Genomic DNA, 10780 nt, shown 5'->3' on the forward strand with positions numbered 1-10780 from the left:
TCATCTTCCTCGTAAGCTTCTCATTAGGGAATACTTCTCCAAATCTTTGAGACTGTTGACAATCACGAAAAATCTATTCGTCATAGCTTTGATGTCTTCATCCATTTTCATCTTGAAATTTTGACTTGAATGAAGAGCATCATCATATTCTTCCAATAGGCATAATTTGCTTCATTGAAGTAAGGTGAGTTGTTGACCAGTCGAGAGTTTTCAATGTAGTAAGAGTCGGAGGTCGAAGCCATCTTCTTGTTGGTTACATCGGGAATAGTAGATCTTTTTCGAGAATCGTCTCAATGTTTTTAAACCTTCTAATTAGTCAAGCTCTGATACCAATTGTTGAGATTTTCGAAGCTCAAATTGACAATCGAAAATGTACCAAAATTGGTGAATTGCAAAAAATTGTTTAGGGTGTAAGGAGAAAAAAAGATAGATAATTTTGCACAACGATTTATAGTGGTTCGACATCTTAACTAAGTCTACCTCCACTACCTTAGCTCCTCACTAAGGAGTTTCCAACAAATCCACTAATTTGTTCTTTTTTTAAAGAATCAAGAGTAACCTTTACAAACTCCCTAGTTTTGGCAAATATTGTTTTATGGAGTAAGGATAAAGAAAGATGGACAGTTTTCATAGAGATTTATAGTGGTTCGACTTCTCAACCAAGTCTACATCCACTATCTTAGCTTTTCACTAAGGATTTTCTAACAAATTCACTAATTTGTTCTTTCTTTTTATAGGATCAAGAGATAACCTTTACACAACTCCCTATTGTTTAACAGGCTCAACTAAAACCAAACCCTTTTTACAAAGAAAAAGATGTAAACAAAGAAACCTCTAAAACTATAGGTGTTTACAAAGAATTAAAGCTCACAAGAACAAAATAGTTACAAGAGAATAAGAATAAAGAGTGAAAAGCTCTTCTCTTGTGTTTGATTGCTTGGATAGGTGTTTTAACCCTTCTTCAAGTGTCTTGAACTTCTATTTATATGTTGGAATGAGATTGTACTCGTTTCTAGCCATTGGGGATGATTTTTAGCCGTTTGGGGATGTTTTCTCCGCAAAATAAAACTGCCCAGTACAAAGGGTATTGGTACTTCTATAGGGAGTATCATCACTACCTTTGTTATTTTTAAATAAAACTAGTTGTTACTAGTCATTGGGCCTAATGGAATCAATACTAAGCCTATGGTATCGATACTAATATGTAAAGTAGTATCGGTTCCCCTTTGGGCATCGGTACCATTTTTACATTTTGGAATTTTGAGCAATATTGGTAATATCAGTACTACCTTGAGAGTATATATATTTCTCTCACCTTTGGTATCGGTACCACATGAATAATATCGATATTGTTCATATAGTATCGATACTGTAAGAACAGTATCGGTACTGAGTACGTTGAAAAATAATTTTATGCTCAAAAGCACTTTTAATGGACTTTTAAATATTTTTGAAAACTTTGAATAAATTCAATTCAAGTCCAAAAACATTTTACCTTAATTTGTTATATCAAAATATAGTTCAACAGATACCCTTGTCATATTTTGGGCAATTTGGTTCATTTGGTTTGGGTGTTCGAGTTTGGTTATCTCAAGGTCGTATAAGCTTTATGTATCTAAATACAAGTGTAAATAACTAAAGTAACTAATTACACACCTACAAATCAAGTAACTTAGGATGACATAAGGTTGACCATTGTGTGACGCTCGAGAAATAGTTAGGACACCCGAGTTACTATAGCATTATAACGATTGTCCTCTGTTTGTGAAATATCCAAGTATTATTTGACCAGGTATGTATCTGATGCACGTAAAATTTTAGATTGTACCCCTATGGCCGAATAGGTTTGGTATGTGAGATTTCGATGCATGTAAAATTCTGGTCCTCGCCCAGAACTCTCGAGTATCCGAGATAGACTAAGGCTATATTTTCGATGCACGTAAAATTTTGGTTCTAATCCCGCAGCTATCATGTTCTAGAAATACTAGTATGTTACCCGAGATGCACGTAAAATTTCTCTGACCACATCGCTAGACCTATCTCATGTTTGTTGATGTACTTTTGCATATTCATAACTTTATGCACCAGGATGTTTATATAATGAATGGATGTAGTATTGCATGTTTATTTTCATGGCACTGAGCTTGTGAGCTCAGTGTATAGTAGGGGATCGACGATGAGCCTATCATACATATACATTCCAGACCAGACAATTTTCAGAATATGTCTTGATTTATTTAGAGGGTATGTATTTATGTGGACCTTGTATTTTATTCGAGTCATAGTTCTATTTGGTTTAAACTCTTTGAGTGTATTTGTATTATTGGGAGACTCTCGTTTTTTGTAAACTAGGATTTATGATCATTTATTTATGCTATGATGGATGGTTTTTGGTGTTTTACAAATGTTTTGAAAGAATTTTTTTGGTTGACAATTTTAGTGGTTTCGTGTGACATCGTAATCATGGATCTTGGAGTCAAACTGGATTAGGGTGTTATAATAGCTCAACTAGTGCTAAGGCACTTTAGTTGTGGTTGGGCATAGATACCTCATGTATTCACGAGGAGTAGGTCAACGAGGTGCACAATTTTGATGTAGAAAGTTCGGATCTCACCCTAGGTAGGATAGAGGGGTGTGTATCTCGATATGCAACGAACCCTCCAACCATACCATGATGCCTACCTCCACTTGTTTGTTTAGCATACTTGCATGCTTATATCTTTACTTGCTAGCATAACCATATGATTAACACATGTGGTATATATACAATTATTAGTGTAGCATTAAACTTATGAGCTCATCACTTGGAATTCATTTCCATGCATAGATTTTTAGGAGGAGCGTCGAGGAGCTTATCTTACAGTCTCATTCCATATCATTTAGAGTAGTAGAGTACATGTACTATTTATAGGCCTTTACGTATTCTAGTAGTAACTCTATTTTGGAAAATATTTGATATGTATTATTAGAGGCATATTGGGATTTCCCCCATTTTTGTAAACTTAATTACTATGTCTTTTATCTCTGCTATCAAATATGATGTACAAATAATGATTTTAGTATTGTTTATAAAAATATTTGGGTGACTCACTTCGGTGCTTTTGTGTAATACTCTAGTCTATTAATATCTATATCAGTTAGGATTGGATTATTATATTTAGTGGCATCATAGCACTAGGTTCAATCGTTCTTAGGACCCATGGGTTAGAGTTAGTAAGCATCTATGTGTGTATATGCCTCTAGAGTGTTAAAAGTACTTTATATATGGAATTACAATAATAACCTCTTTTCTGTCTGAATTTTAGAAAAACCCACGAAAGATAACCCTACTCTTAATTACAAGGGTATAGAGACTAGTCATGCCTTCTTAATTGGTGACATTGATGATGATTTTTTCCCCAAATTCTAAGGAGTTTGAGATTCTGGGAGATGTAGGGGTCGAAGAGGTGACTTTTTAGCGCTCAAGCACATAGTCCATGCCATCCTTAAGGCGTCATCTACTCCATCCACCACACCAGCACTGCCAGTTCCACCAATTATAGCACCTCAGGAGACTCTGGTTGAGAGGCTTCATAGATATAAGACTATGGATTTCTATGGTTCCAGGGATTACAACCCCATAGCAGTCAATCAATGGTTTAGAGAGACATTTCGTATACTCTGTTACTTACACGTTATCCCTGAGGGTAAGCTCGAGTACATCACCATGCTACATAAGGGTGATGCCATTAAGATGGCTTTAGAGCTTGAGAGACCAACTTGAGAGTACTTCTTATTGGAGTTTCAAAAAATTTACATTGAAGAGGCTAACACTTATGACTTGAGGGATCAATTTCTGCACCTGACTCAAGAAGATCGATATGTGTTTGAGTACGAGTGTAAGTTCATCCACTTGAGTAGATATAAACCAGAGTTGGTGGTGACTGAGGACCACTACTGTCAAAGATTAAAAGAGGTCTGCACTTCGATATTCTCACGTATCTAGTTATTGATCCCCCTAAGGTTTTTATTGAGTTGACCCGTCAGACGAATGCGATTAAAAAGGTTAAGAGTATACGTGTTAGGGTGTTGAGTTATTTAGGATGACAAAGGCAAAGAGATTTAGAGCTAGTGAGACCTTTGGAGACGTTGGCTAAGAGGGTTTGAGACTCTTAGGGATCATAGAGGACCTCAACAAGCCAGTCTAGGAGGCCAGTGTAGAGTTCAGACCGAGGGGGTAGATTTGAGTCCCATAAGAAACCTCTATTGTCAAATTTTATGGTGATCATCAGTAGATTTGTGAGGACCCCGTGTCATCTAGTCTATATTTCTTGTGATAAGAGGTACCTTAGGGTGTGTTAGCGGGGTCTAGAGGTCGCTTCAGCTATGGTTCATTGGACTATTTTATCAGAGACTGTCCTGAGATGTAGTTTAACTCTAGCATCGACCCATAGGTCAACACCGATGGTTCAAAGAGGTGGGGTACCATATTTGGATAGTTTAGTAGGGTTACATTCAGGTTTGTTTCCAGGTTTGAGCCAAGGGTACCCTCAAGGCAGTATGTGGTCAAAGCTTAAGAGGAGTGTGACACAGTAAATGTGATCTTAGGCACCTTTACAATATTTTCAATTCCAGTTACTGTTTTAAAAGATCTAGGATTCACCCACTCCTATTTTAATTTTGATATTGTCCGATAGAGAAATATCCTAGAAGATGACTTAAAAATAAGAGTCCAAGTGTATAGTTCCTTGAGATTAGATGTCTTTATCAATAAGGTTTATCAATGATTTTTAGTAGAGATTCAAGGTCAGAGCTTTCTAACTTACTTAATGGAGATTCCATAAAGGGAATTTAACATGATTTTTGGAATTGATTAGTTATCTAAGCACGACGTTAGTTTAAGATGTAAAGCTAGCTAACTCAAGCTCAAATGGGTTAATGAAACCAAAGAAGTAATGACTAGAGAGAAGTTGGGTTATTCAAGGATTGTTTCGATCTTAAGGTCTCTAAGAATGATCGACCAGTGTTTTGAAACCTTGTTGGATCATGTGGTTAACAATTGGAACTTGAATTTTAGTTTCAACACTCGAGGATATTTGTACCATATGATAATTTCCTGTCGTATTTCCAGGGTTGTCACCCGACCAAGAGTTGAAGTTTGGTGTGATAGTGTTGTTAAGATTGGCCTCAATATTCATGGATCCTTACCATATGGTAGAAATATGGCTAAAAGATTTAAAAGCCCAAATTAAAGAGTTGCTAGAGAAATGTTTTAATCTAACCAAGAAATTTTTCATAGGGAGTGTTAGTTCTCTTCGTTAAGAAGAATGATCAAAGAACTCTTAGGATTGTTAAGAATCGTTAACCATTAAGAATCAACTACCAACAATTGAACAAGTTAACCATTAAGAATCGTTATCATCTTCTTAGTATCAAAGATCTCTTTGACCAACTTAGCAGAGCATGTGTATTCCCCAAGATCGACTTGATGTTGAGATACTACCAACTGAAGGTAAAGGATACAAATGTGGTAAAGTTTGTTTTTAGAATACGATATGATCATTATGAATTTCTTGTAATGTTTTTTGGACTCACCAATGCCTTGATGATTTTTATGAACTTATGAATCGTGTTTTCTACCCATACATAGACTAGTTTGTGATATTTTTCATTAATGACATCTTTTTGTACTCTCGATTAGAAGAATAGCACAACCATTATATCTACATCATTCATTAAATTCTTTAGGAGTGACAATTGCTCGCCAAATTTTGAAAGTGCAAGTTTTGAAAGTTAGAGGTTTTATTTTTTAGTCACGTCGTAGCAACAGATGACATCTGAGTTTACCCTCAAAAGATTCAAGTTGTAGTTAAGTAGGAACAACCTAAGAATATGTATAAGGTGTGTAGTTTCTTGGGTCTTGTAGGATACTATCGTTGATTTTTTAAAATTTTCTCAATGATAGTGTTCTTGATAACCAAACTGTTATAAAAACAAGTTCCCTTCGTGTGAGAGAATAAATGACAAAAGAGCTCAAATCAATTAAAAGCTATTTTAACTCAGACCCTTATTTTGACTCAACCAAAATTAGGTAAGGAGTTCACTATGTTTAGAGAGGCATCGCTAAACAGGTTACGATTTCGTGAGCCGATTACTACCCTGGAAGAGGAAATGTAGTTGTAGATGCCTTAACCAGAAAATCAATAACAGAGTTCCAAGCCTTATTAGCGCGTTTGATTTTAACTAGTGAGGGTGGATTATTAGTCAAGTTGCAGATGGATCCTAAATTAGTAGGCGAGGTTAAAAGATTTCAGGGTGTCGATAATTGTTTAAAGGCTTGCGTGGAGCAAGTCTATCGAGGTGAGGCACCACGATCGAGTTGTAAGATAAAGATGTGTAGTTCTTTAGGTGTTAATTGTGTGTAACCATAGTTAAACAATTACGTAGTAAGATTCTCCCTAAGGCGCATTGTAGTCTATTCTCAGTTCACCTAAACAGTGACAAGATGTACCAAGAGTTTACGTAGTTGTACTGGTGGTCGAGCATGAAAGAGGGGTATAGGAGTTTGTCTCTAGGTGCTTAGTCTATTAGCAAGTCAAAGTGAAACATTAGGTTACTCCAGCCTATTCAGATTCTATGGTGAAAATCAGATATAGTAACTATGTACTTCGTGATCGGGTTACCCAAGACCAGACAACGACATGACGTAGTAGGGGTTATATTAAATCGTTTGACCATGACATCTCATTTTCTTCCAATTCAGATGGACTATACCTTAGAGAGGTTAGTTCAGTTATACATATGTCGAATAGTGACGTTACATGGGGTACCAACTTTGATCATAATTGATAGAGAACTATGTTTTACTTCTTAATTTTGGAAATTACTTCATGAATCCCTAAGCACTATACTCAATTTTAGAATTATTTTTCATCCTAAAAAAACGACCAGTCCAAGCGTGTGATTCATATCCTAGAGGACATGCTTAGGTGTATCATTTTAGAACTTGAGGGTAGTTAGGAGGACCACTTACCATTAGTAGAGTTCGATATCAACAACAGTTATCAGTCTAGCATTTAAATGGCCCCCTATGAAGCCTTGTATGGACGTAAGTGTATACTCCCTAAATATGTAGCTAAGAATACAAGCATAGGGAATTGTTTTGGAGTAATTGGACCTTTTATGTACAACATCAACAAGGTCTAAAACTATGTTCGGAAGGATATTGTTCTTAATATGATAAAACCACCAATAGTCGCAAATACCTATATGGGTAGCCTTACCACTGGAATCAAGAAAGAACCAAGAGATGAGGAGAAATAACAAATGGTCAGGAAACTTGAGATAGGTAGAGCTATAATTTGGTAATCTCTCAAAATGAGGAAGGAAAATTTATTTGAAATGATCATCATCCCTACCAATGATATTTAAGTAGGTAGCGATTGAGGATGAACTAAGACTAAAAGTTTGGCCCATGAGATATGACTCAATTCTAACAATTCTATCCTTGTTACTTTGGGCACGGAAAAAAATAATAACATTAGTGAAGAAACCTTGGGAGGAATGCAAAACAAGTCCAACCATCCCCACAAGATGAAGGTTTTAAAAATAGGAAATTGATACTCCTATAAATGAGAAAATCAGGGTCTATGGTACGCTTAGAATGAATTTGTTTAATTTTGTAAAAATAATTGAACAAGTAAAAAGCATCAGGGTTCCTAAAATAAGCATTTTCAAAACTAGCGAAATTTGAAGATTGACCTTGGAGGAGAGTCCTACTAGTCCTAGGACGCTTGTTGGAAGTTCTAGAAGGCATTTTGGATAACAAAAGGTGGATACAAAAAAAAGAATTTTCGTTTGGGAATTTTGTTAAAAAATTGAAGGGAAAACCTAAAACAATGGTTCTAGGTTAAAAATAGTGAATGGGTTGACTCCCGTAAAAAAACATACATAGAATATCCCAATAAACCAATTAATTTCATTTATATTGATCAAATATTGCGTAGTTTTTGAAATTTAGAAATCCCCTTTAAAGAATTTTTGAATTTTTTATTTTAGTAAAACATGTTTTTAATGCAATAAAAAAAATTAAACATGTATATATCATTTTTAGAACTAAATGCAACTTAAAAACATGATTAAAGATAAAATTTAGGCATGATTTCCGAAAAATAAAATAAAATGGGTTTATACAAAAATTACCTCAATCATTGATGAAAAAGGATGATTTTTTATGAATCCTTGATGCAAACCCATTCTAGATGATGATGCAGTGAAGATTTAGGCACGAAAATGCATAAAATTTGAGTGGAAAAAAGGGATTTTAGAGAGGGGTCACGGGTAAGGGTTTTGATATAAATATGAAAAAGATGAAATTTTGGGAAAATATCCCTTAAAAACTTGTATAGGGACCCCGGTCTCGATACCAAGGTTGGAGGTCTCGAGACTCGCTACCCGATATCGATACTGGTATAGCGGTATCGATATCATTTTGGATGCTGCATGTTTGGTCTCGATACCGATAGATCGATCTCGATACCAAATACTTGGAAATGCCAAAATGACATTTTTTATCCTCAAAAGCTTCCGGAATAAGAACCTAATGATTTTAAGACTATAGAATGCACTAAAAACTTATTTAAACACTAAAAGTTATAATTTGATGCGAAAATATAATGTTATTCTAGGTACTTTACTAGAGTATATATTATGGACTTCTTGATGAGTTTTCTACTTAGAACAAACAAGGTCCAAAACATACCACAAGGATTTATTAAAGCCAAAAAATATCAAATTAAGCATACAAGGTCACAAAAATAAAATTCATGCAATATTAACTCCCCCTCACTAATTGCAATTAAACACTACTTGAGGGCACACAATCAGGCACAAAAGCACATGTAATCACATAAAAGCACAAAATTTGTATGAAATTAAAACACTTTACCACTTGAATTAAGATTGATTTGTTAAATCTCCCCTTCTTCAAGTGTTCCTTAGTATGTCTAGAGCCTCTAAATACCTTGGCATTGCTCACCATTTCTCCAACACACCTACAATATACAATTATGCAACTTTTGGTACCCAAATCTTTTTGGGTCCATTAATGTTAGTTTCAAGTAATTTAGTCCCCTTAGGTATCCATAGAGATAGGATATCCTCATCTTTAGTAGTGATGAGTCCTTTTGGGACCCATACACTTTTAAACATTTTTTCCTTTAACCTATGTAGGGGAATAAGCATGTCTATTATAAAAACTATTTTTGACAAAATTTGATTTTAAGTAATCTTTTCTTTTAAATTTATTTTTACAATTTTTTTCAAAATTAGTCTTTTGTTTCTCAATATCATCAATTTTCTTTTGATGATCCTCATGAACTTTGGAAAGCAAATTTTGCAAGTCTAAATTCTTTTTCTCAAAAATATTTAATTTCTCTTGTAAATCCTTGACTTTTCTTTCAAGTTCACTATTAGTCTTAGAAAGTGAGTCATTTTCAATTTTCAATTTTGAATGAATCTTTTTGTGTTTTGAAATATTGACTTTACTTTCTAATGTTAATTCATCATAGGCATCTTGTAACTCATAAAATGTATATTAATTTGAATTAGATGAGTTAGAGGATACCTTTGAATCTTCTTGGATGGCCACGAGGAAAAGGTTGGCTACTTTTACATTTTCATCATCGGTAACGTCTTCATCACTCCAAGTAGCAACAAAAGCCTTCTTCTTGCTTGATGTCTTCTTATTTAGAAGAGGAAATTCATATTTAGCATGTCTCATTCTTTGGCATTCATAGCAAACGGGGGACCTTTCTTCTTACTCAATTCATGCTTCTTGTCTTCTTTGGATGTCATGAATCATTTTAATTTCTTGAAGAGCTTATCCATCTCTTCATCCACCTCTTCACTTGAGTCTTGATTACTCTCATTGGTGGATTTGAAGGTGATTTTCACCTCCTTCTTTCTCTTGGTCTTCTTTTACTCTTCTTCTTTCTTTCTTTGGAGCTTCACCTCATAAGTGAGTAAAGAACCGATGAGCTCATAAAGGGTGTATAACTTCAAATCTTTGGCTTCTTCAATGGCATTTTCTTTGCCTTCCCATGATGTAGGCAAAGAGACAAGTACCTTTCTCACCATATCTTCATTGTGATAGACCTTCTCAAATTTCTTCAAGTCATTGATGATCGTGGTAAACTGATTGGAAATTGTCTTGATGTCTTCATCAGGCTTTATCTTGAAGTTCTCATAGTTGAGAGTTAGAATTCCAATCTTTAACTTCTTCACTTGGCTTATTACTTCATGGGTCACCTTCAATTTGTCTCAAATCTCCTTAGCATTAGAGAATTAAGATACTATACTATACTCGTTCAGGTCAAGAGCAAAAAAGAGGATGTGCATGGATTTGGCATTGAGTTGGGCAAGATTTCTATCCTCACTTGTCCACTCCTTTCGATTTCTTAGAGGCACGAAAAAATCGTCGATGATGTTATCCCAAATCGCAAGGTCGATGGATTTTATGAACAACATCATCCTATTTTTCCAATAGGAATAATTTGCTCCATTGAAGTAAGGTGGTCTATGGATGGAATAAGAATCCTCAAGGTAGCATTGGTTGGATATGGAAGTTATCTTCTCAGTTGCTTTGTGAATTCGATAGAGAGCTTCAAAGATCTTCAAAAGGTTGTTAAAATGTTTAATTATAACTCACTTTGATACCAATTATTAGCTCTAAATAACAACCAAAATATGCCAAGTGGGGGTGAATTGGCCTTTTAAAATTTTGGTGGAATCAATCAAAAAA

This window comes from Hibiscus syriacus, unplaced genomic scaffold (assembly GCF_006381635.1).
Source record: "Hibiscus syriacus cultivar Baekdansim isolate YM2019G1 unplaced genomic scaffold, ASM638163v2 tig00110383_pilon, whole genome shotgun sequence".
NCBI classification, from domain to species: domain Eukaryota; kingdom Viridiplantae; phylum Streptophyta; class Magnoliopsida; order Malvales; family Malvaceae; genus Hibiscus; species Hibiscus syriacus.